We start from the raw sequence: 24,652 nt of genomic DNA, 5'->3' as shown, positions 1-24,652 counted from the left end.
ATGGATTGGAATACAGACACAGTTTTAGCACACACCTTTAATTCCAAACAATATAGGTAAGTTTAGCTTATGGAAGAAAACAACCATGTTTGAAAGTGGCATCTAATTGAGGAGCAGACAAAGTGATGAATCAGAGAAAGATTTGTCAGAATAAAACAGGTAGCATATTTCCAACTTTCATGGGAACAGACATGAACAGTGAGGATGGTCAGCTGGAGTACAGTTCAGTCATTTGAGTTCACATCAATTCATTTTGGTGCAGTTCAGAGTTAGGTCAGTTCTGTTCAGTCAGTCAGCAAAGGAGATGGTACAGTGAAGTTATGTTCAGTTGAGGCAGAGGAAGTTGAAGACTAAGTGGAGGTGAGTTCCTTTGTGAGGTCATGCAGTTCAGTGCAGGTCAGCAGAAGTAGTTGAAGCCAGAGAATCAGAAGAAGCCACAAGGTTAGGAAAAATTGCTAGACTAAGTTTGAGGCAAGTACAGCAATTCTGTGAGAAGCTAAGAGAAGCCATATTGAATTAGTCAGCATGTAGAGAAGTTTAAGTCAGAACAGCTGTGTTGAAGCAGCCAGCCATGGTTCAGAAAGAAGTAGAAAGGATGAGTTTATTCAACAATATGCACAATCAAATCAGATGAATCGAAGAATATTACAAATTTGTTCCTGTCAAATCCTTGTACAACTTATTTCTGTTTCCATAATTCTGACTTTTCTATGCACTTCATACACATAAATTCTTTAAGAATTTTTCTTTAGTGACTGGGTAATTTGATATTGTATAATGTCCTCTATGTTTCTCTATGTTCTAGTAAAATCAAGATTTTTTTTCTTTCTAAGTACATGAATATTTTGCTTGTCCATTTATCAATGATAAATAAAGTTTTGTACTATATTTGTTATAAAACATTTTGATTAAAGAGTATAGAATATCTTAGTCATACAATGATTTCAATAAATATGATGGCATTCTCAGGAAATGTGCTGCTCATTGTGTTGTAATTATATTATAATTGTGTAAATGGTCATCATGCTGATTTTTGTTGTTTTGTTTTTGTTGTTGTTGTTTTGTTTGTTTTGGTTTGGTTTTTTGAGACAGGGTTTCTCTGTGTAGCCCTGGCTGTCCTGGAACTCACTCTGTAGACCAGGCTGGCCCCGAACTCAGAAATCCACCTTCCTCTGCCTCGCAAGTGCTGGGATTAAAAGTGTGCACCACCACTGCCTGGCCATCATGCTGCTTTTAACAAAGGCTGTATTATTTTGATAATTCTACCAGCAACCAAATGTATGTACAAGGGTTTCAATATCTCACATACTAATTGCCATTTCTTATATTTTTATATTATTTTTGGCTTTGCTTTATAATAGTTATTCTAATGGTCGGATGGTATTTCATTGTAATTATTGTGATATTATTCATAAATGTTGGTAATGTCTGTTCATTTAATTTAATTTAATTCTTTCTTCCAGTTTCATCTTTCATCATCTATTGTTTACAGCTATTTTGTGCCATGTACACACTCTTTGAAATTTTTTATTTATAATATTGTTACTTATTTCATGTTCATTGTATTATGATAAGAGAACAAATATGTTAAAAAGACAGGGCCCCATGTGGAGGGACAGAGTTACCAGCCCACTGTCAAAATTTCTGACCTAGAATTGTTCCTGTCTAAAAGAACTAAAGGAAAAAAATGGAGAAGAGGCTGACGTAAAGGCTGTCCAGTGACCAGCCCAACTTGGGATCCAACTCAAGGGGGAAGGGCGGTGGAAGGGAGTAGTCACCAAGGCCTGACACTATTACTGATGTTATGCTTACGGACAGGAGCCTAGCATGGCTGTCCTCTGAGAGATTCAACCAGCAGCTGACTGTGACAGATGTAGATAATTAACACCCAACCATTGGATTGAGGTCCCTTATAGATGATTTAAGGGAATGATTGAAAAAGTTGAAAGGGATAGAGACTTCACAGAAAGGTCAGCAGTCTTAAATAATCAGGACCACTGGGAGCTCTTAGAGACTGAGCCACCAAACAGGGAGTATACATGAAATGGTCCCCAGCCCCGGGACACATATGTAGCAGAGGGCTGCCTGGTTTGGGCCAGGCATGAAAAGGGTGATGTGGTGGGGAGGGGAGAGGTGTAGCACCCTCTTTTGAGGCAAGGGAGAAGAGGATTAGGATGAAGAACTGTGGGAGAGGGAATCAGGAGGGGGGGTCACATCTGGAATGTAAATAAATACATTAACAATTAAAATATTTAGCATGATGTGCTTAATGGCACAGAATATGATGTTTTTCCTGAAATTTCAATATAAACTTTGAAAAAATGTATATTTAGAGAATTCTTCTGCTTGGAGAACAATCTATGGCTATCACATGTGTAAAGTTGAGAGATGAAACCATTGAGTTCTGTTACACTTTTGACTTTTTGTCTGAGGGATCATTGCATTTTTGATAGAGAGATAGTGAAGCTTAAACTATAAAAATAAATTAATGATTTTTCCTTGTAGCTTATCAGTTTTAGCCTCCTACAGTTCATTACTATTTATTTTTAAAGATTATTTAAATTATATATACATGAACACACACTACTCTGAGGTAGTATTTATCTTTGTTACTGATGTGTGTTTCTTATATGCAGCAGAATAATGAATTCTGTTTATGTATCCAGTCTGTTAGCCTATGTCTTTTTATTGGGGAATTGAGCCTGTTGATGTTGACAGATATAAATGAACAATGATTTAGTTCCTTTTATTTTGATTTTGGAGTTGTTACTTTGTGTCTGTGATTCTCTATTTTTGGATTTTACTGTAAAATGATTTATTTTTTTGTGTTTTCTTGGTTGTAATTTCCTGTTTCATGTCAGAGTTTTCTTTCAAGTATCTTCTGGAGGGCTGGATTATTAGAAAGATATTGTTTAAATTTAGTTTTGTCATGGAATATCTTTATTTCTTTATCTATGGTGATTGAAGATTTTCCTGGGTAAAGTAGTCTGAGTTAACATTTGTAGTATACTAGGGTGTGCAAGACATCTGTCCAGGATATTCTGAATTTAGAGTCTTTGTTGTGAAGTCAGGTGTAATTCTGAGAGTTCTGTCTTTATATGTTGTTTATATTACAACTTTCCCTGCTATAGATTTTTTGTTTCTGAAATTAATATAGCAATTCTTACTTTCCTTTGACTACAGTTAGTAGTATATATCTAAATGTGTTTATATACCTAACTTACATTCCTATATCTATGAGATATCTGAAGACCTCTTCAATAAAATCTATAAAACTCCATTTGATGTAATATAGAAATGACACCAAAATAGAAATAGTTATAGTGTACATGGATTAGAATAATTTATATTGCTGAAAAGACTCAGGTTTTACTCTGTTACCTAATGACAATACTTTGTAAGGACATTCCAAGACAGTGTACAGTATGAAGTTTTCTTGGAACCTATATAAATAACATATCAAGAAAGATAGCATGTTCATTTTGACAAGACATTTATATAAACTTTTAAAAGATGAGTGATAGAGCTAAACATGTCAATATATTTTGATTTTATATTTTTTCTTTAATGTATGAAACTCTATTTTTCTACAAATAGGTGTGGGTATAATATTTTAAAAAAGGTTATATCATCTGTTTTTCTTCAGTGACTTTAGTACAAACACAAAGCCCTGAAACCTTGTGCAAAAAAAAAAAAAGAAAAGAAAATATTTTCCTATAAATTATTTATCTTAAAAAGATTGAAGCTTAGACTATGTGAGTAAATATTAACACTCTATGACATAAAAACTAACTGCCAGTGAATCATAAAGAGAAGACTCAAATGGTGAAGGAATTTTTAAGATCACTAGCTATCAAAGAAATATCTGTTAAAAATATGATGAGATATATTTGAAACAATTTTAACAAAAAGTAGAAATAAATATTAGAAATTTTGATCGAGATATAGGGAAAACTGAAATTAAATACCTTTACTTGAAATACGATTATAACAATTATGAAAAAGGGTATGAGGTTTGAGTCAGACATATGATAGACCTATCACAGTACTGAATATATATCAAAGAATATGAAATTTTATCAAATAGGCATTTTGATGCCTAGGGCTATTATAATTTTATTCACAAGAGTGAAGAGATATAATTAATATAGATTTTATCAATATTCATACATACATGTATATACATACTATATTTTCAATAAAATGTTGTAACTAACAATTACACCAAAATGAATAAAATTAAAGAATATTATGTTAATTGAAATAAAACTCTGACAGCTATGATATGCTCTTCCTCTGTGTTGTTAGTTTTAAGAGATTGAAGTTAATACAAATGTAAGCTACTAATTACCGTATCTTAGAAAGTCATGAGATGTGAAAGAAATTTGAATATAATTATAAAACAGAGTTTACAGTGTCTTTAGCACGTTTGGGTGATTATATTTTAAAATAACTTGCCATATATTTTATGAATGACAAGAAAAAATGAGCCCAAAATTCAACGTATGGTAAGAAAGTTGAAATTTTAATTACCTTAATTTGATCACTCCTGAGTTGATGCATGTAATGAAGTATCATACTGAACTTTATAGATTTGAAAATTATGAAAATCAAAAATGTTAAATATATGTTTAAAGAAGAGAAAATGATATTAATTCTTATTTGATCATTGCATTTTGTTTATATGTATCAACTTACCACACCTCACATAACCTCACCTCACCTAACTTTATACAATTTAAAAAAACAAAGGCACTAAATATCTGAGAAAATGAGCATATGTGTGCAGGGATGTAGCTCATGCCTAGGTGTGGGTCCTGTTGGGTTGTGTTGTGGTTTCTGCATGTCTGCCATGGCTCAGGGAGGCAGATGCACAGGAATTTGACTGAGTTTACTCCACGCAGCTGAAGCAGCTGTCGAGGAGACTGGTGGTCTCTGTCCTTGGGCTCCCAGACACTGCTGGGAGCTGTTGAAGAATTGAGATGCGAGGGCATATGGGCTGGACTAGCCTGCAGCCAAGAGGGGTGAGAGGGAAAAGCTCTGGAGGAGCCCCTTGGGGTAGGAGACTCTTGGTTACAGCTTGGCTGGGTCAGCTAGCTTGCTTGAGTTAGCAGCCTCCATGGCAGGAATGTAAAAAAGTCCAGTAATCAAAGGCCTTCCCCACTGTGGGGCCCCAAAGACACAAGGAAGTCCATGGTTTTAAAAAGTTTACTGTCATGGCAGAAAGTGGATGAAGCTGTACCCCCTGCACCCCCAGAGTGAGCCTTTGGTTAAATACCTTCTGTAAGGAGGAGGGTCTGGGAAGGAATGCTTAATTGGCTATGCCCTCTGGCCTTTAGGTATCTCATTAATATGGAGATCTCTTGAGGGTCTGTGGGCCTGTAGTCACCTCTACCTGTGCAGGGTGACACAAACCTCTCTTTGGGAGGGGCTGTAGGGGCATTGCTCTATGTGGCTGAAAGGTGTGGATCAATGGAGGTCTTTGGCCACATGTCAGGAGCCTGGAGTCTGGGAGAATGGCAAAATGTATGCCGTCCCTTTCAGGAATACCTGTTGGGTCTCCGGCCATCTCTATCCAGTGCTCCACAAAACGAAAGCTATCCTTTCACAGTCCCACATATGTCCATTGTTTTTTATCCAGTTTTACAAGTATGTCTTTTAATTCAGTTACTTACATGTAATTGACACACTTGGATCAATATTTACCATATTTGCTTTTCATTTCTATACTGCTCTTTTTATTACAATTTTTATCTGTCACTCTTTTCTATCTGTTGTAATTTTAACCAAACTTGACATTTAACTTGATTTTTCCTCCTTCCTTAGTATTATCTTACAGCTCTTTTAAAATAATGTAATTGCTGCCTGAAATATTATGATATGTAGTAATGCATTTCATTTGTGTAAACATACATATAATGAATAGAAGCCTACCTTTACTTAACATTGTAAGACTTCAAGAATATCATTAGACTTTATAACAAAATATTCTGATCTTTATGTAATTTCTTATATATTAAAATTTGTGAAATTATGTACATCCAAGTATACATGTACAAGTATAGGAGATCTGTATGTAACCTGTCTTAATTATAGTTCTATTATGTGGAAAAACACTGTGACCAAGATATCTCTAATAGCAGAAAACTTTTCTTTCAGAGCTAGCATACAGTTTTAGAGGGTTAGTCCATGATCGCCGTGGTAGTAAATAGACAGGTATGGCTCTGTCACAGTAGCTAAGAGCTCAGCATACTGATCTGATGGCTCCAAGCAGAAAAAGAGAGTAGGTGTTTTGTTGGCATTTGAAACTCCATAGCCTACCCCTAAGGACACACTTCCTCCTTCAAGGACCCACCTAATTCAACAAGGCCAAACTTCCTCCAGCCAGGTAACACCAACTAATATTTTTCAAACTGTTCCACTCAGTGGTGAATAAACATTCCAATATATGAGCCCATGAGGGCCATTAGAATTCAAGTCACCACATAAGAATATATGAACAAAAACATTGTTTATATAAATGTTTCTATCAAGCCATTATATGTATGAGAGATGAGTATTTCTATTTTATTTTTGCTTACTCCTTATTTATAGACTCCCTCACCCCATCCCAGCTTTTTTAATTAATTTTTTTATGAGTTTCCAACTTATTTTTCCACTTACCACAACTTTTTTCAAAATTAGTTATAGGGCAGATAGGTTATCAACAAAGACACTCTTTTTTTTTTTGAAATGCTTAATTTGTGCTTCAGTTCTGAAGATAATTTCACAGAATACAAGTACTAATTCATGGGCTTATTTTAAATAGTATATTTCTATCAAAGTGGCAGTCGTAGATACATTCCTAAGGTCCAGAACCTCACTAGCTCTGGGAATAAGGTTAGGTTTCCAGTTTGAGGCATGGTTTGCTTTTTGATGATCTGTCCTGATGGTTGGATTTTCTTCCCTCAGGTTTTAAACATAAAAACAGGTATTGGTTTCTGCTTTTCAGAGAAGATGTAATGAAGGACATCTATATTTTCTATGGGGCAGGAAATGTTTCCACACATGCTGAGTGAGACTCTCACAATGCACATGTTATAGCTTTACAGGGCATATTGAGAAGCTGATTTCGTTTCAGTATGAAAGTCTATTGAATGTTCTTAAAATTATATAAGTCAGATTTTAAAGAAAAGTTTTAATATGAACAGAATTTGAAGAACCCAGGATTTTTTTTAATCACTGGATAAATCCTCATAAAAACTTTCTGAATGAGAAAAAAAAATCTACCCTCAATCATTTTGTTTAAGAATCTTAAAATTAGTTCAGTTAGTTTCATAATATTATCCTTCTTTTCCTGATTTAAAAATCAAACAGAAAATGTCCTGACTATGAATAGTTCTTCCTGGTTTATTAGATTAGTGTTCACAGTAAAACAGTTTTGAGCCTCAGTGTACAGCCTATACACTGAATTTGAGATCTTTTCCCTTGGTTTCCAGAGTGGTAAGTTCACAGCTGTGCCCTCCCACACCTGGCTCCAGAAAAAAAAACAATGGCTAAGTTGATTTTATATTTTAATCTTACCCATTCTAATTGATGTGAGGTGGAATCTCAGTGTCATTTTGATTTGCATTTCCCTGATCACTAAGAATGTTAAACAATTTTTTAGGTGCTTCTCAGCCATTCGAGATTCCTCAGTTGAGAATTATTTGTTTAGCTCTGTACAGAGACTATCTGGATTCTTCCTTCTTGAGTTCTTTGTATATATTGGATATTATCCCTTTATCAGATGTAGGACTGGTAAAGATCCTTTCCCAGGGGGGTTAATATTTGAAATGTAAATAAATAAAATAACCAATAACATTATATATTTTTAATCATTTGTTTATTTATTTATACTCCAGACTTTATTGTCCTCCTGGTCCACCCTCCCATTCTTCCATATCCCATACCTCCTCGCCATCCTCTGTCTCCAAGATGTCCCCAGCCCCCATCCTCCATCTCACCAGAACTCTAAACTCCCTGGGGCCTCCAGTCTCTATATTTTTAAATGACTTATTTGCATTGTGTGTTTTCTATTACAGAGAAGAAGCTGGTGTTGTTTTCTTCCTTTAACTAAACTAATTTGGCAATACTTCATAGAAAAATTGTTTTGAAAATGAAATTTTGAAATACAATAGGCTTTTCAAGACAAATTACCCAGTTAATTGAAGATAGTGGTTAAGATTTCATATCATGTAACTGTTTACCAGCACCTCAAATTCATGTGGTAGTCCTAACTTAAAACTGATTCTGTATTTAGATATGGGACCGTTAAGGAGGTAACTAATTTTAAATAAGTTCTTTAGGGTAGACCTTACTTTATTGTAACCGCCACTAAAAGGAAATTGAATTAAATCACACACACACACACACACACACACACACACACACAATATATATAAGGAGACAGCAGGCTGTAGCCATCTGTAACAAAAATGAAAGAATTGTCTGAAGAATACATACTGCCTATCTGTAGCAGCATATTTTCCCACAAGTTGGGAAGAGCTAAGGTGAGAGCAGTAAGGAGGGGAAGAGGAAGAGTAAGGAGAGAAGAAAGAGAAGGAAGAGGAGGGGCTAAAGAGCCTGAGATATAGAGCCATGGAGGATCACACTTGGGTCCAGGACAGTCAAGGATAACAACTTACATCTAGGTTAGCTAATTGGGAAACATCTACATTTATGTGGGCATCTTGATGATTGCGCATTATCAAATATATAAAGCCTTTGGATAATCTTTAAACATTACAGTCTCATTTATGCCTGCTACTGTGTGGATGGTAGGATAGTCTGGGCTCAGCCTAGCCTTACAGAGAAAGTGTACAAGACTGGCAGACAGAGCCATCTCCCATGGTAGCATCTCATTGGTGCCAGGGCCAGTGTTTCTGACTGGCCTTTCTAGTTGTGGTGCAATCATGGCCTCTGGCCACTTCCAGCTGTGGAGCGCTTGGCTTCAGGCCACAGAGCATAGTGGCCTGAGCTAAGCAGAGCCTCTGCCACATAGTCAGCCTGTCCAGTGGCTTTCATTAAATATCAAACTCAACACCTATCAATGCTTTTGATTCTAATAGTTTGATCCAATAAAAGTCAGTTTCTACATTTTGTAGAGGACAAACTTCTATCTTTTAAGCTATGCTCAATAGTGCTTCATCTTTTGTTAGGAATACTCCACTGAAAATATAATCCATTATGTTTGATACTCTTGAATTGGATTCTCCCAGCATGAATCTGTGAGTAATCACACTCGGGGATTCTTTATAGGATTTAGAAACTCTCAAAAGGAAGAAGTGGAAAGTGGTACAGTCTGTCAAAGATTGTAAATAGTCTACACTGATCTACAAGGGTGAGAAGTGTGTCTACTGACCTAATGAATACTTACCTCACTATATGGTAGGGGTTGTGAGTGCTGGACAGAGTGATTATAGGACTTCCACCTTCATGAGCATGGTCCACATTCTCAGCATTTAATAGTGACAGGAGCTTCCTTCTTGCTGGATAGCATTCATGGTATCTTTTTTTTTTTTTTTTTTTTTTTTTTTTTCTAATACAGGACACTGGCATAGAGAAAGGTCATCAAAGATCTCACTAGAATGGCCTCTTTGCAAGTTTTAATACTGACCTTCCAGGAATGACACGTACACTGATGTAATACTAATTTGGGGGGTAACCAACACTATTTGAATGCATAAACGCTAGCTTTAAAACTGGAGACCATGCCTAGCATTTTAAACCTAGGCAAAGCCCATGACTGGAATTCCAGCAGATGTGGTGACCTGTCTATGACTTGCATAATATCAAGCATATTAACATTCCAGTATGGATTCATGAGACACTTGAAGAGTTCATCGCTGTTCATTGGCTGTAAACGTTTGAGAGATTGACAGTCATTTTTTTTTTTTTTTCAGTAAGAAGATGAGTTACTTGCTTGTGTTCCAGGCAAGCAGCCCTAATTGAATTTTGTGGATAGGTAGACATAAATTGCTTAAATCTATTTTAATGACAAATGTGTTTCTTTCTCATTTGATTGTAATAGTTTTGTTGAGTATAATAGTCTGGGCTGGTGTCTATAGTCTCTCAGAACTTCTTAAAAAAAAAAAAAAAAAAAAAAAAAAAAAAAAAAAACCAGTCCAGTCGTTTTTAATCTTTCAGAGTCTTGATGGAAAATATGGACACTATTCTAATGGGCCTAGATTTATATGTGACTTGTTATTTATCTGTGTAGTTTTTAAAATGATTTCCTTGTTCTGTATATTTAGTGGTTTTTTGATCATGATGTGTCATTCTGAGATACCTTTTTTTGGCCCTATCTAAATGGATTCTAAATCTCTTTTCCACCTTAATGGAATCTTTAGATTTAGAACTGTTTCATTTATGCTTTTGTTATAAATATTTTCTGAGCCTTTGACTTGGGTTTCTTCCCTTTTTCTCCTGTGAATAATGGTATTTATAGGTTTATTCTTTTCAGAGTATTCTGGACTTTCTTGAGATTTTACGGGTTTTTGTTTGTTTGGTTGGTTTGGTTTTTTTAGATTTTTTTTCTGTGAGTTATCTTTTCTTTAATTCTTAAAACAAACCTTTTTGTTTGGTTTTCTTTGTTTTCTTTTAGAAGCATTATATTAGTTTGACTCCTTTTTTTAAAAGCATTTCTACTTACTTGTTAAGTTCTACTTTACTGCCTTGAATTATTTTCATTATTTCTTTTAACTATTCATGCTTTACAGTCTTCACTGAGGCATTTATATCAACTTTAAGGTCCTTGAAACATATTCATAGTTGCTAATTGGGGTTCTTGTCTTATGCTTAAGCTAATGGTTTTATTTTTTGTTGTTTTTGTTTGTTTTTGGTTTATTTATTTATTTATTTGGGTTTTTTTTATTTATTTTTGCAAGTCATGTTACAATTGGGATGCTGGTTTCTTGAGGAGTCAAATTGTCTTTGCTTTTCATCCTTTGTCTTTGTGATAGGATCTAGACATCTGGAGTTATGATGGTTTCTGTGCCTTGTGTTGTTTCTGTATGGTCTTGCCTTTGTTGCATGAGTGCTCAGAAGAATAATGGTTAGTTTTCAGTACTGGGTCCACGCTACATTTTCACATTTAGACTCTGATTATTCCCAGATCTGAAATTTTGGTTGGAACTTGGGGTTCAGACCAAGAAGTCTCTGATAGGTGTAGTCGAAGATAGTTTCGCAGAAGGCAGAAGTGGATAATCCCAGAGTTCTCTGTTAGTAAGACTTGTATTGTGGATCCACAAAGGGAGGCAAAGAGAGATCTAGTAGTACTTTGGATCTGGCCATGGATAGGGACATATATTAAGAGAATGAAAATGAAGTGGGATGTGGCGCTGAGGCATGCTGGGATAGAGGCTCCCTACAGAGAATAAAGTAGAGGTAGAGAAGGAGGACACAAGTAAACTAACTGAATCTCAGCCAAGTATGGAGGCTATAGTATCCCTAGTATAATTCTATGGACCCTTGGAAGAATCAAAAAGATAATAGAGGTGTGCCCAAGGGAATGACTGGAAGGAGCAAAGGAGAACTAGTAGGACCTTCAGTTCACACACAGGAGGGGCAAGAACAAGCTGTTTTTTAAATGTGGAACTGTAATTGAATACCTTCAAAAATTTCCTCATTGGACACATATATATATCCAAAATTTTCCACACAATCATATCCTAAGTAGGTATCAAATGGGGCTATATTCACCCTTACTCTACATAAATTTTATTCAAGTAACAAGAAAATATCTTAGCATGTTTAGACGGCTTGCAGTTATAAATATTTTAAAATTTTATTACCTTGGAGAGAAAAAGATGAACTATTTTCAATGAAAAGACAAATTACCTATAACCATGATATAAACTGATCATACTTCCTGTGTATGGCTGCATTCGTATGCAGAGGAATCATGATTTTATTCTCCCTTTTCACTACATAACGGAGCTGCTTCAAACTAAATTTGGTAGATATTGAGATCTCTCCTAGGACCGCATGGCAGACAAGAAATAATTGACTTTGTCAGATGGCTAGCAGCCGAAACCAATTATGTAGCAAGGCAGACAGGCCCTGCCACTAAGGAAGGGAATGGAAAATTGCCTAATAAAATAAATAAGAGTGTTTTTACAATCATGATAAACATCTCTTGTTGCTTCATGGTACTTTTTTCTTATTGTTAACTCTTTATGACTTAAGATTCTCAGAATCTAAACACCACTAATTGAAATTTAATTTTCAAGTACCAGTCGTACCAAATATGTAACTTTTGCTTCTGTTATTTTTCTCATTATTTTATTTTTGTATGAATATAACTTTCATTTGGTATCCAATATATCAGCTAAGGTAAGAAAGTGCTTTTATAGTTAGTAACAAAACTTCCTTTGTTTAAGTATTAATAATTGGTTTCCAAGAGTAGTTTTGTTCACTTATACTACTAACCATTTGTTGCAAAGAGGCAAGGAATTATGAGAGGTTTATTGCTAATTCTTTCTGCAAGGAGACTCAGCTATCTAGGGACCAGCAATGATGTTGCTCAACTCAGAAATTCATGTGTGTGGGCTTGCTTGTGTGAGAAGACATTTTATTGCATGTTATAAAGCCCTGAGCATATTTATATTTTATTACCAGTTAAATGGGAAACTTCCTTTGGGTCTATCTATTCTTTTCCAATTTTAGAGTCACTGTATTTATTAAATTTTATAGTTGAACTTGTAAACATTTTGTGTTATTAAATTACTCTTTATATTTGAAATATCAAGATGTAAAAGTTAATGCCCTCTATTCATTTCTTAACCATTCCAAGAGGAATATAGCACGCATTGAAAATGAGAAAAAACAAACTTGTATATTATTTTGTTAAAGGTTACTGTGAATATCACAAGTAGACAATAAAATGATATTTGCTTCCTAAGATGGATGACAAAGTCTCTTTTTTAAACAAGTCTACTATTAGAACAGATCCATAGGAAGAAGATTCATTTGTTCATAAAAGTGTACTAAGAATCGAATGCTCATGAATCCAACAATTAATCAGAATCTACAACTGGAAGATAGGCAAAATTCATCATGTAACTTTAAAAATACAGATTTTACATTTTTCATACTCAGTCTGTCAGCTGATTTCCAACATACCTCTTACCATTCTCACACACTTAACACCTTCACCATCTTAAAAACATAGTATTCAAATTGTTTTGAATCTCAAGCACAACGTTAGATATCATTAATGCCTTCTTTATCTTTTTAATTGAGTAGTTCTTCAGTCAATATGTACTGAATATACTTTCTATTTTTGATATGGACTAAGTGATGCAAAGAAGGAAAGAGACTAGCCCCCTTCCCTGAAAGGGATGTGTAGCCTAATGGTGGATATCATCCTGGAGACAAGTGAAATATAGAAATGGAAACTGTTCATATTAAGTATACACTTGTTTGAAAGTTGATATCGGAGGAAGGACTAATCCTTTACAAGGAAACAAAAGTAGAGGCTCGTATCTGCTCTTATTGCTAGCTGATGTATTTCTGCTCTTTCTAAACCCTGCCTGATCCACCATTTCCTGTTTGTAAAAAGGAATAACAACTCCTGCCTTGCTTCATTGCTCTGAGGATTATAAGAAATGTGTGCAAAATGCCTGGATCCTAGACTGTAAGTAATAAATGTTACCTAGTTCATATGATGGAGCCTGCACAGCTTGCTGTCAACAAACAGCTTGGAATTCTCTTTGTATCTATTTGAAATTTTTTAAATATTTTGAAGCAAGGAAATGGCAGTTTCAGAATGATACTTTAGAAAGATTAGTCTGGCAACAGTGAACAAAAAGGATGGGAGGGGAAATAAGCTGGAGATCAGAGACAAGAGACTATTGAAATAGCTCAGGCATGAAATTAAAAGGACCTGAAAATGGAGGATAGAAGGCATCCCAGGTGACTGGGTTGATAAAATGGCAGAGATTTGGCAGGGGAGAGGAATGGTACTTATGCAGAAGAATGGGGCCAGGATCCTTCAGGGAATGGAAAGTAGCATTGTGGTGCAGACTTTGAACTTTTTCAACAATTTCATGAGTTACTCATTCTTTTCTACTCTTTAAAAATAAAAGCCAATAATAGGGAGTTAAATTCATTTGGAAAAGAATGTATAAAAAGAAAATACTTATGTTAGATTCAGGCTAAATTTTTCACATTGAAATAGGAGATCCACATTTATCACACTAACCTGCTTTAAGAAACAATGACACCAGAGATTATAGAAAAGACGCTGGTCAAAACAAATTAAAGTGCTGAGGCGGAAGAGGAGACTTGGAGCTCAAAATAAATCTTTAGCCTTCTTTCCAACCTATTCTGTGCTCTTAATAAGAAAATATACACCTCATACATTCGCACTGAGACCTACTCTCCCTCAGTATATTCTATGGTATTGATGGAGTGTGGTATGAGGCACTTTACACATGTAGCTCAGAGTTAAAAAATGATGAGAATTCTCTTGCTATAATTAATATTTTAGTGTGTCTTAGTATTTTGTTTTGTTGCTGTGCACAGCAACACTTTTAAAGGAAACCATGCAATTGGGCCTGGCTTAGAGTTCAGAGATTTAGTCCCTTATCATGGCAAGGAAGTATAGTGGCAGGCAGTCAGGCAGACATGGTGCTGGAGAAGGAGCTGAGATTTTTACATTAAAATTAAAAGGCAGTAGAAAAGAGAGTAACTGTGCCTGGCTTGGGCTTCTGAACTCCTAAAAGCCACCCAGAGTGACAGACTTCCTTCTAGAAAGCCACACCTACTCCAACATGGCCACACCTCCCAAAAGCATCACTCCCTATAAGCCTATTGGGGTCATTTTCATTTAAACCAGGACATAGTGAATAAGATATTGATGTTATTCTTTCTTTTCAGTTAATTTCAATAATATCTTTACTGTACACAGAAATTAGTTTTTACATACCTTTATATTTCTTTTTTCATTTTTCTTCCATTGATATTAAGTTGTATTTGGTTTAAAACTAAGCACCTAGAGACCTTTCTGACTTATAGAATAGAAAGAGTTGATCCAACGCCAGAGTTTCTCAATGTTACACAGAGACGAAGCAAGTACATTTCAGTTTCATCACCTACTTTGAATTCTCACGTCTCTGTTCTTTAAAATTTTGGTGAGATTAGTTAAAATTGTTTTTTTTTTCTTTCTTTTTTTCATTTTCATGAAGGCATTTGGGAAAAGTCTGTGTTTATATGGGAGCATTTATTGTTAAGTCATAATGGGGAGACTGGGCAGGCCAGGCTGTGTATTGAACTGAAAAAAAAAAAAAAATCTCATATTTAAGGCAGCAAGAGTAAAGACTACTTTTCTTTTGAAAACAATTCAAGGGCACATTCTTAATTTGTTTTCCTGACATTTCCCTAATGCTTCCCAACTGCTACAACCATGATTTGAATGGAGAAGATGAGCATTGCATCCAGTTTCAGAAAAATAAAAATAGAATATTGTTGATATTTTTATATAATATTTCATTAATTGGGTATCTTAACAAATTTCTTTTAGAAACCTACTTGGGGAGATATTAATTCATTTTTAATATTTTATTATCTTAAAATTAGCATACAAGACATCAGGTATAACTATGGCATGTTTTTTAACAACATGTACTCTTGTCTGCTCTGCCTTTCTGTAACCCTGTAATAACACTTTATTTATTTGTTTATTTATTTATTTATTTATACTTGCTTTCATAAATGATGTCACAGCAATAAAACCCTAACTAAGACCACCAGTTTTAATCCCCACCAGCAATGAATAAATGTTCTGTTTTCCTCACATTCTCACTAGCATGTGTTGTCATGTTTTATTGATGACACTATGCTGTACTCATAAATCAGTGCCACACTTAACCCCCAACAGAGAAATTTCTTCTTGTAGTACACAGTAACTAACACAGAGATCAACAAATGGACAATGTGCAGACAGTGAGAGTCTTTGGAGTACTCTGTTCTAAATGGGTTGTCTTCATCAAACTCCTTCCCTCAGGATTCAGGGAGCTTCGGAAAAGAGATAGAGAAACTTAAGAGGCAGAAAAGATAGATGGGACCAATGAAAGAGCATCTACCAGACATGAGATGGAGCTCATGGAGACTATGATAGCATACACAAGCCCTGCATAGATTCCAGGAGGACACAGTCCTAGCACTGAGAGGGAGAAGTGGACATGTCGCTCCACCCTTAATGAACAAACTGTCTAATTGATAACCACTCAGGAAGGGAAATTCAATTTTCTCCAATGTTTTGTCACTGATTTTATCAGCCACACCCCAGACTAGGTCACATATCCCCTCCACAGTCTGGTTTCTTTTTTTGTGTGTGAGTATCCTATTTTGAAAGGGAGTCTAAGTAAATTGCTACAAAAATTTTTAAACGGAATGATTTGACAATTGGATTATGGAGTTATTAGGAATCATTCAAGTAGCTAGTCTTTAGGCTTATAGACTTATACGTAGGATTGCCCATGTATTCTCCCATAGATGTGAAAATATATTCATGATATAGATACTTTTAGAACAAAATGCATGTCATTGTTATTCAAATAGAATCTCTTCAAGGGAAAAAGAAAGAAAGGGAATGACTAAAGTGTATTTCTCCTGTAATGTAGGCCTACTTCTTTATTTTCTCATGACCATCAATCAACAAAGTAAAATGACTTTCACAGGCCTAAAAACAGTTATATTTACTAAGTTGTATAATATTTAATGTACTAAAAAAGGCCAGAATCCAGGAAATGCCTATACTCCAAATAGTGAGATAGATAGGCAGATATTTCTAGGAAACTCTAAAATAATACTTCCAATATCTTTTCTGGTTCTCCAGCAACAATAAAAGTATGGTTTTTTTTTTTTAATTCCCAAATCTTTGAACTCTAGTTTTCACTATGAAGTGTTTTTCTTCATTCTTTGGAGTTTTAGGATGTGTGAGGCAGATTTCTTATTTCTTAATAGCTATTCCTCAATTCAGCTCTGTATTAGCCAAAGCGAAGTCTGAAAATCATGATTTCAGAAATAAAATAATTCTTATTTCTAAGCTACCCATGAACACTTACATTGGAAATCACCTCTGGGGGATGAGGATGAATAAGATGATAAATGTGTAGTTGTGTTAGTTCTTTCACTATTGTAAAAATACCTTACACAAAGACCTTAAGGGAGAAACACATTTTGGCTGGTGGTTTTTGAAGTTTTATTCTATGAATAATTGGTTCAATATTGTATGCCTGTGATGAAACAGTAGATCATAGTAGGATCATATGTTGGAACTGCATCACAAGCCAAGGAAGAAACAGAGCCACCAGGGTCATAGTCCTTTCAAAGGTGTAGTCCGATGACCTGAAGAAGCCCTAATAGGTCCCACTTTTTAAAGTATCCATAGCTTCCAATAAAACTTTTCTAGGATCAAGTTTTCAAACTCTCAGTCTTTGGGGAACATTCATGATCCAATTATAGCAGTAGTTAATACTAAATTAAGAAGCAATTCTCTCAGAATTTCTATAATCAAGCCAGATACAGTCTTAGGACGAAGTTATATGAGTTCACTATAAAGTATTATTAGCAACTCTTTGAAAGTCCATATTCATACTAAGCTGTGTTTAATATATGCTGTGAACGAAGTAACAATAAAACAATGCAATTGCACTCTAAATACTTGTTTTGTAGTTGTCATATAAAATATTACTTGAAGATACATATACAAATAATTAAGATGGCTATGTCATTATGGGTAGATAACTGAAGATTATTTTCCTTTTCATTTCCATATGTGCTGTACATTCCAGGCTGGATTCTATAATTATGTAGTTGAAATTATTTTAATACGTTATTACTTTTCAGTTACCTATCAAGATGTAGATAAAAGAAAGGAGGCGGCAATCAATTCCACCTGAAACTCTAAACTTGGAAATATATCTTTTTTTTTTTTGTTTTTTGTTTTTTGTTTTGTTTTGTTTTTGAGACAAGGTTTCTCTGTGTAAGCCTGGCTGTCCTGGAACTCACTCTGTAGACCAGGCTGGCCTCGAACTCAGAAATCCACCTGCCTCTGCCTCCCAAGTGCTGGGATTAAAGGCGTGCACCACCACTGCCCAGCAGAAATATATCTTTAAATGTAGAAATGCATTAGAAAATGGAGGAAATGGGAAAATTCCCAGGCCTTAAAGTATAGCTATTCATGAGGAAGTTTTCAATGTGTCATAATGACCTGTAGATAGATGTAGATCAGGGCAGCCTCTAGCCTGGAGAAGAAATCTGAGCTGTCACATGTCAAGAGTAGACAAACAAAGAAATAGAATGGATGGGCTGAGTAGATGATTCAGTCAGAAAAGTGCTTGTTGGGCAGGTTTGGTCTTCATAACCTACATAAAAATCTAGTCACAGTGGTGTGTACTTTTTATCCTAGCATTGGAGAGGTAGATACAGGGCTAATCTTGGGGCTTATCACTGGCCAGCATAACCTAATTGGTGAGCAACAGGCCAAGATAGGGATGCTGCCTTGTGAAAGATAAAGTGTAGTTTTTTTTAAAAAAAATAACATCCAATATTAATCTATTGCCATCATAGTCAGGCATATAAACACGCATGTACACTTGCACACACACTCATGTATTTTTAAACATATGAACTCATACACACACGCACACAGGAAGAAATTCTTTCCCATTTGAGAGGACAGTGAACTCTGGAATGCTTAGTCAGCATAGAGAAATGTCTTTGTGTTTTCTCCATTTTGCTTATAACTAAGGAAGTGTTAGCAGAGGATCCTGGATACCCTGACACTGAGTTTTATACAGGGACATTGGTGTGAAAAACACCTGGTCTAGAAATGCAACACTCGCAGAGGAAGATTAGGCCAGCTGGGACTGAGCACAGAAATGCTTGCTTCACAGGGACCCATTCCTTGGGTGTGGTGAAGAAATGAGAAGCTTGCCAATCTCTCTTTTGTAACTATCTACAGGTAGACTCCAAGAGCATGACTCTATAATCAGTTCAGAACTTCAGACTGATTCGAACACTCAGGCCCAAAATGTCATTATTTGAATCTGGGATATTTGCAATTTTAAAACATTTGAATGTTACAAACAATAACAACTTAAAAGAAATTAATAAGAAGACTATTTAGCAACAAAATGAGAAAATAATAAACTCATTCTAAAAGTATAAGGCAATTTGCATTTGAAGAAACTAAGAGAAAGTGCATGAGTTGATGAGAATTAAAATTATTTTCTTCTGCTTCTCTGAACTAATTTAAATTCATTTTAATGTTTTGGTTTTGTTCACTAATGTGTCATTAGTCTACTTAGAGACTTTTCAGTTTGTTAAGGATGCTTTATTAATTTAAAAAATACATACAAGTTGAACTTCTCTTGTTTTAACTTTATGAATTCATAGATATGAAAACTATGGTCTCATGAACTCAATCTATGAAATTCATATTTAAAAAATGAGAGAAATTGTGTAAAGATTTTATTGCCTAAGTTTGTACTTCATAAGACATTTCTCAAGAGCTACCTCAGTAACTTGAAAGCCATCTGTTCCATAGACTAAAATAATCCAGCCAAAGCATAGAATTAAAAAATGGTATTCTCCCTATGGAAAAGAGTAAAATGATACAGGATAATGGAATTCTACTGGAAGTCCCAAGAACCTTACTATTGACAATACATCTAAATGGAAAATACTTAACTCACACTTCTACAAATATGCACATTAACCAATGTACACTTTCTGGATTGTACTTAATATAAACAATAGTTTGTTATCCAAAGAGATGGACAGAGAAGTGCCCCAGTAGTTGAGAGCACTTATTGTTCTTTTAGAACTCTTGGATTCAGTTCCCAGCATCCACATGCTGGTCATTGTTAATTATTGTTCATGGAGATTCTTGGAAAGATATCTGAGGAAGAGAAAATGCCAAAGATGTTTAAGAATAGACTTAAGAATTGAACTAAATAATAGTTTATAAAGCAGCCAAGGCTGACACTGGTTTTGTTTAAGTTCTTGGGTAGAGGGATCTCTAACAATTTGTTAGAAAGTTCATAAACAACACAAAATCAGTAAGTATAAGTTGGGTGCTTGGCACAGAGAAATTAAGAGCCATTATTATCCATTGTTTGAAAACGTCCAAGCAAAACCACCAGAAGCTGGATTTCCATGTCAAACTAACAAATTACTCTAAAATGTCCTAAGCTAACAAAAACCTGTCTCCCAGGCATGAGGAACCTCAATTCAAGTTGTCAAACAGAGCAGTCCAAGGGGCTCTCAAAAGAATACAGATTATTTCTTATATCCCTAGTCGCCTCTTAGAGGAAAAAGTATTTACTACTAAAAGCATTCCCTGGTTTGGACACAGGACTTGAAAGATTCAGATTGGCTCTGTCTTACCACTATCTTTTCATTAGCTTAGCTTTGGCAATAACTGAAGGAAGTTTGCAAAAGAAGAGAAAGGGAAGAAATTAACAGTCCTACCTACCAGTGACATATATGAACCACAGAATAACAACATGACAAGATATCATCCAAGATGCAAAAATGGCCCTATATCTTGGTAGTAACCAACAGCTGTCTAATTGTACTAAATGCCCACTCCACAAGGGAGAAGCCTTGCCTGGTTCTAGAATCCTACCCAACAATCTGAGGCTATTGAGGTCACACATCTTAGAAGATAACCTATTATGGCAACTTTACTATAATTCCTAATAGTACTGTAAAATATGCTTATACCCTGAGATAAATATAGTTCTCACCTCTCATTAAAGAAGCTTCTCTTCTCAGCTCTCCTCTTTTATCTTTCATCGCAGAATACTTCAAGTGCTTATAATGCAAAACCTAATTGATTGTAGGGATTCAGGCCTAAACAAATACAACTACAAGACAACTCTTTCACCTAAAGGCCAGGGAACATTACAGAATAGGAGATAGAAATATTACAAAAGACGGAAGAACAGGAAGTCTGATGTGAGTCTGGATTGCCTAGAACTACAAACTTTGACTGAGGACAAGGCTAAGCCTTTGATAGTGCAGTGGTCTGTGATTGTCTAAATAAGATCTGAGAAATAGGAATACCAGTAGTCATGATAACATAAAAGTAGAAAAGTCCCAAGGTTGTCACCCTTAGACAAAAAATGATAGGCAATTAATGGGTGTTGAGAAAAGGAGAATTAAACTTTTCCCAGGAGTGAGGCCTCTGATTGTCTATCCAACTCAATGTGATTGACTCTGATATCTTTTATACTCAACTCTAAATGAACTCAGCAAATACACACACACACACACACACACACACACACATATGGTAAATAGTGATGAAGATTTAGGAGAAATTTGCAGGAGGAACGGGAATACGAACTGGAGTAAGAAAAGGGAAGGGAGACTAATATAATTATATTTTAATTGCAATTTGAAAAGTTAAAAATTAATTTTATAAAAAGTCTTATGATCTGAGAAAATACCTATATTTTGTTTCTTCTTATAGTGTTTTTCTTTCCTTCATTATTTTTCTTTTTCCATTTTGGTTATGAACAGGATGTTAAATTTTACTCATCAAATGAAAAAAATTATTAAAATTGAAAGAAATAGTGTAATGATTTCACAATATAAAAATATTTTTTCAAATGTATCTATTTGAATTTATAATAACAGAAATCCAGATTTTTTTTATTTTAAAAGTTAGTTCCTGACCACCAACAATGGTAATTCTGTCACTGTGGAGCAGCAGGGCCTAGGTTGGCCCGTAGAAATGTGGGAATGGGAAACTGTTTATGCAAGAGTTTGAAGCACAGGCAGTTCCTCCTCCATTTCATTCTCTTGAGGAGGGATTCAAATCTCTGAGACAGAGGAGATGTGAGTAGAACAGCTTCAGTGGTCTTCTTTTAGAGCCAGAATTTTGTAGATGATTGATTTCCATTTTTGCTTTGGGTCAGTTACGTTTTCCTGCAGTAGCAGACTGTCCTTCGGTTGTAAGGAAAGATGCTCTGGGTTTATTCTAGCCATGCCATCAATATCTTTGCTGTTTGTAGTATCTCCTTCAGTCGATTCCAGTGAAACAAAGGATTTCTCCAAGGTCACTGTGCTTATAATGGCACTGGGAATTAAGCCATTGCTGCGTTGAATGTTGATAGAGATACCAGGAAACAATTGGGATTGATGTGACTCCATGAACTCAAAAACACCAATGTGTAACACAAATGCAAGAAGCTTGGAAACTACACCACTCAGCTGACATGTGCTGTCCTCAAGGAGGTAGAAAAGCAAGAACACTCCACCCGAAGCACCTATTCTTCAAAATCTGTGAATTCAGTTCAGAGGAAATCATGTATTGTGAAGGAGATATAGAAAATGAAGAATAAGCAGGAAGAGAAGAGGGCCCAGAACTCTGAGATAAGAATTAAGCGAGCTCGGGAATATAACAGCAGCTTTCCAAACTGGGAATTTGCCCAGATGATTAAATAATTTCAAATTAGTATGGAATGTAAGCCACTTATTGTGACGGACCCTATTGAAGAACATAGGATCTGCGTCTGTGTTAGGAAGTGCCCGCTGAATAAACAAGAACTGACTAAGGAAGAATTGATGTGATTTCTGTTCCCAGCAAGTGTTTGCTCCTGAACTCATTAAAAACTCATTAAAAGTGGACTTAAGGAAGTACCTGGAGACCCAGGCTTTCTGCTTTGCCTTTGATAAATCAGCTTCCAATGAATCATCTACAGGTTCACAGCAAGGCCACAGGCCACTGATACAGATGATTTTTGAAGTGGGAATACCAACATGCTTTGCCTATGGACAGATAGGTAGTGGGAAGACACAGTGGATGGAGACCTGTCTGGTAAAAGTCAGAATGCATTTAAAGGGATCTATGCAATGGCTTCCTGGGACGTCTTCATTCTGAAGAATCAGTCTCGATACTGGAACTTAAACTTGGAAGTTTATATGACATTGTTCGAGATCTACAATGGGAAGGTGTTTGATCTGCTCAATAAAAAGGCCAACTTACATGTGCTACAAGACAGCAAGAAGCAGGTGCAGGTTGTGGCACCGCAGGAGTACCTGCTTAACTGTTTTTGATGAAGTCTGATGTCATCAAAATAAACAACACAGGCAGCACCTGCAGGACTTCTGGACAAACATTTGCCAACTCTAGTTTCTTCCCCTCCCATGCCTGCTTCCAGATTCTTCTTGAGGCGAAGGAGGGTTACATGGCAAGTTCTCTTTGGTGGTTATGGCAGGGAATGAAAGAGGAGCAGACACTTCTAGTGCTGACTGACAGACTACCATGGAGGTTGCAGAAATTATCAAGTCTCTCCTGGCTCTGAAGGCATGCATCAGGGTGCTGGGACAGAGCAAGGCTCATACCTCATTCAGTGAGAGCAAGCTGAAACGGGTGCTGAGAGACTCATTCACTGGGGAGAACTGGAGGACGTGCATGATCTCACCAGGCATCGGCTTGAAGTGGAAACTTCTAGTTCTTTGGAAAGTTAATTATGCCAAATGATATTTTGCTGCAGCACACAGGTGAAAGGTTGTCTGGCTAAAGCAAACACGTGAAAGACTGTTTTCCTGAAGCAGATACATGTGAAAGAATGTTTCGATATAGCAGACACATGAAAGGATGATTAATGAAAAAGTATAAGTATGATCCCACAGACAGGGGAAGATGAGCTCTGAGCCTTGGTTTGATTTGCTCCGCCTTTCTATTCTTCGCTAAAGACACACATATATTGGTTTACCTTACATAGCCTTGTTGAGCTCAACTTGTAGTAATGCTGCCATTGAGAAAATCTCACCAAGGACCTGCTTGCCACTTCAGCAGCCTTGCCTCGGGCAGGTTGGCAAGCTCGGTGGTTTCTTCAGGATTGAACTACAGTTGCCTCTGCTTGCTGAAAGGACTAGACTGTAGCTGCCAGGTTGTGCTTAGTGTCTGCCTGCCTAGAGGACTGATCTACAACTGCTGAATCATATTTGGTGTTTGCAATGGGACTGAGATGCTGGACTGAATTGTCGCCCAAGAAGATTGAGCTTACCTCCAAAGAACTATTGCTGAACAGGTCCACTTCCCCATAATATCTTTTCTCTTCCACTACCTCTGCTAATTGGTGTGCTTCAGGGAAGGTTGAACCCTTATTAAAAGTAGGTTGCAAGTAATTTATGTCTTCATAAGCATCTGTGAATATACTTTAAACACTCTGAGATATATAGATAGAGACAAGAAGTTGAGCCCACACAGCAGGCCCAGTGAAAAGCAACCAGTTCAGATGGAAACAGGAAATGGAAGCCAGCTCTACTGGGACCTATCTAGCAGGTAATGAAGAGGAGGAGCTGTCTTCCCAGATGTCCAACTTTAATGTAGCCATGACTCAAATCAGGAAGATGGAAGAGAAGGCCATGGAAGACCTCAAAGAGATTATACAGCAAGGACCAGGCTGGTCTGTGTTCTCTAAGATAATAGATCAGCCAGAGTATGATTTGGAAACCTTTGTGAACAAGGTAGAATCTACCCTGGCACTGCAGGCTAAATACTTTCTAGGCCTTCGAGAAGTCATCAAATCCTTAGGTAGGCCTGGTCATGCAGCTGAAAGAACAAGCTAGCAAACAAATAAGCATTGAGAATTGGCACCAATGA

The 24,652-nt window shown here is 36.0% G+C and overlaps 1 pseudogene; it reads left to right on the top strand.

Moving 5' to 3' along the window:
- Nucleotides 1-24,652, top strand: LOC143438335 (kinesin-like protein KIF2C; annotated as a pseudogene).

The sequence above is a fragment of the Arvicanthis niloticus genome, chromosome 25, assembly GCF_011762505.2.
Source record: "Arvicanthis niloticus isolate mArvNil1 chromosome 25, mArvNil1.pat.X, whole genome shotgun sequence".
NCBI lineage: Eukaryota > Metazoa > Chordata > Mammalia > Rodentia > Muridae > Arvicanthis > Arvicanthis niloticus.
The sequence above is the reverse complement of the archived record's forward strand: the minus strand, read 5'-3'. Positions and strand labels throughout refer to the sequence as shown.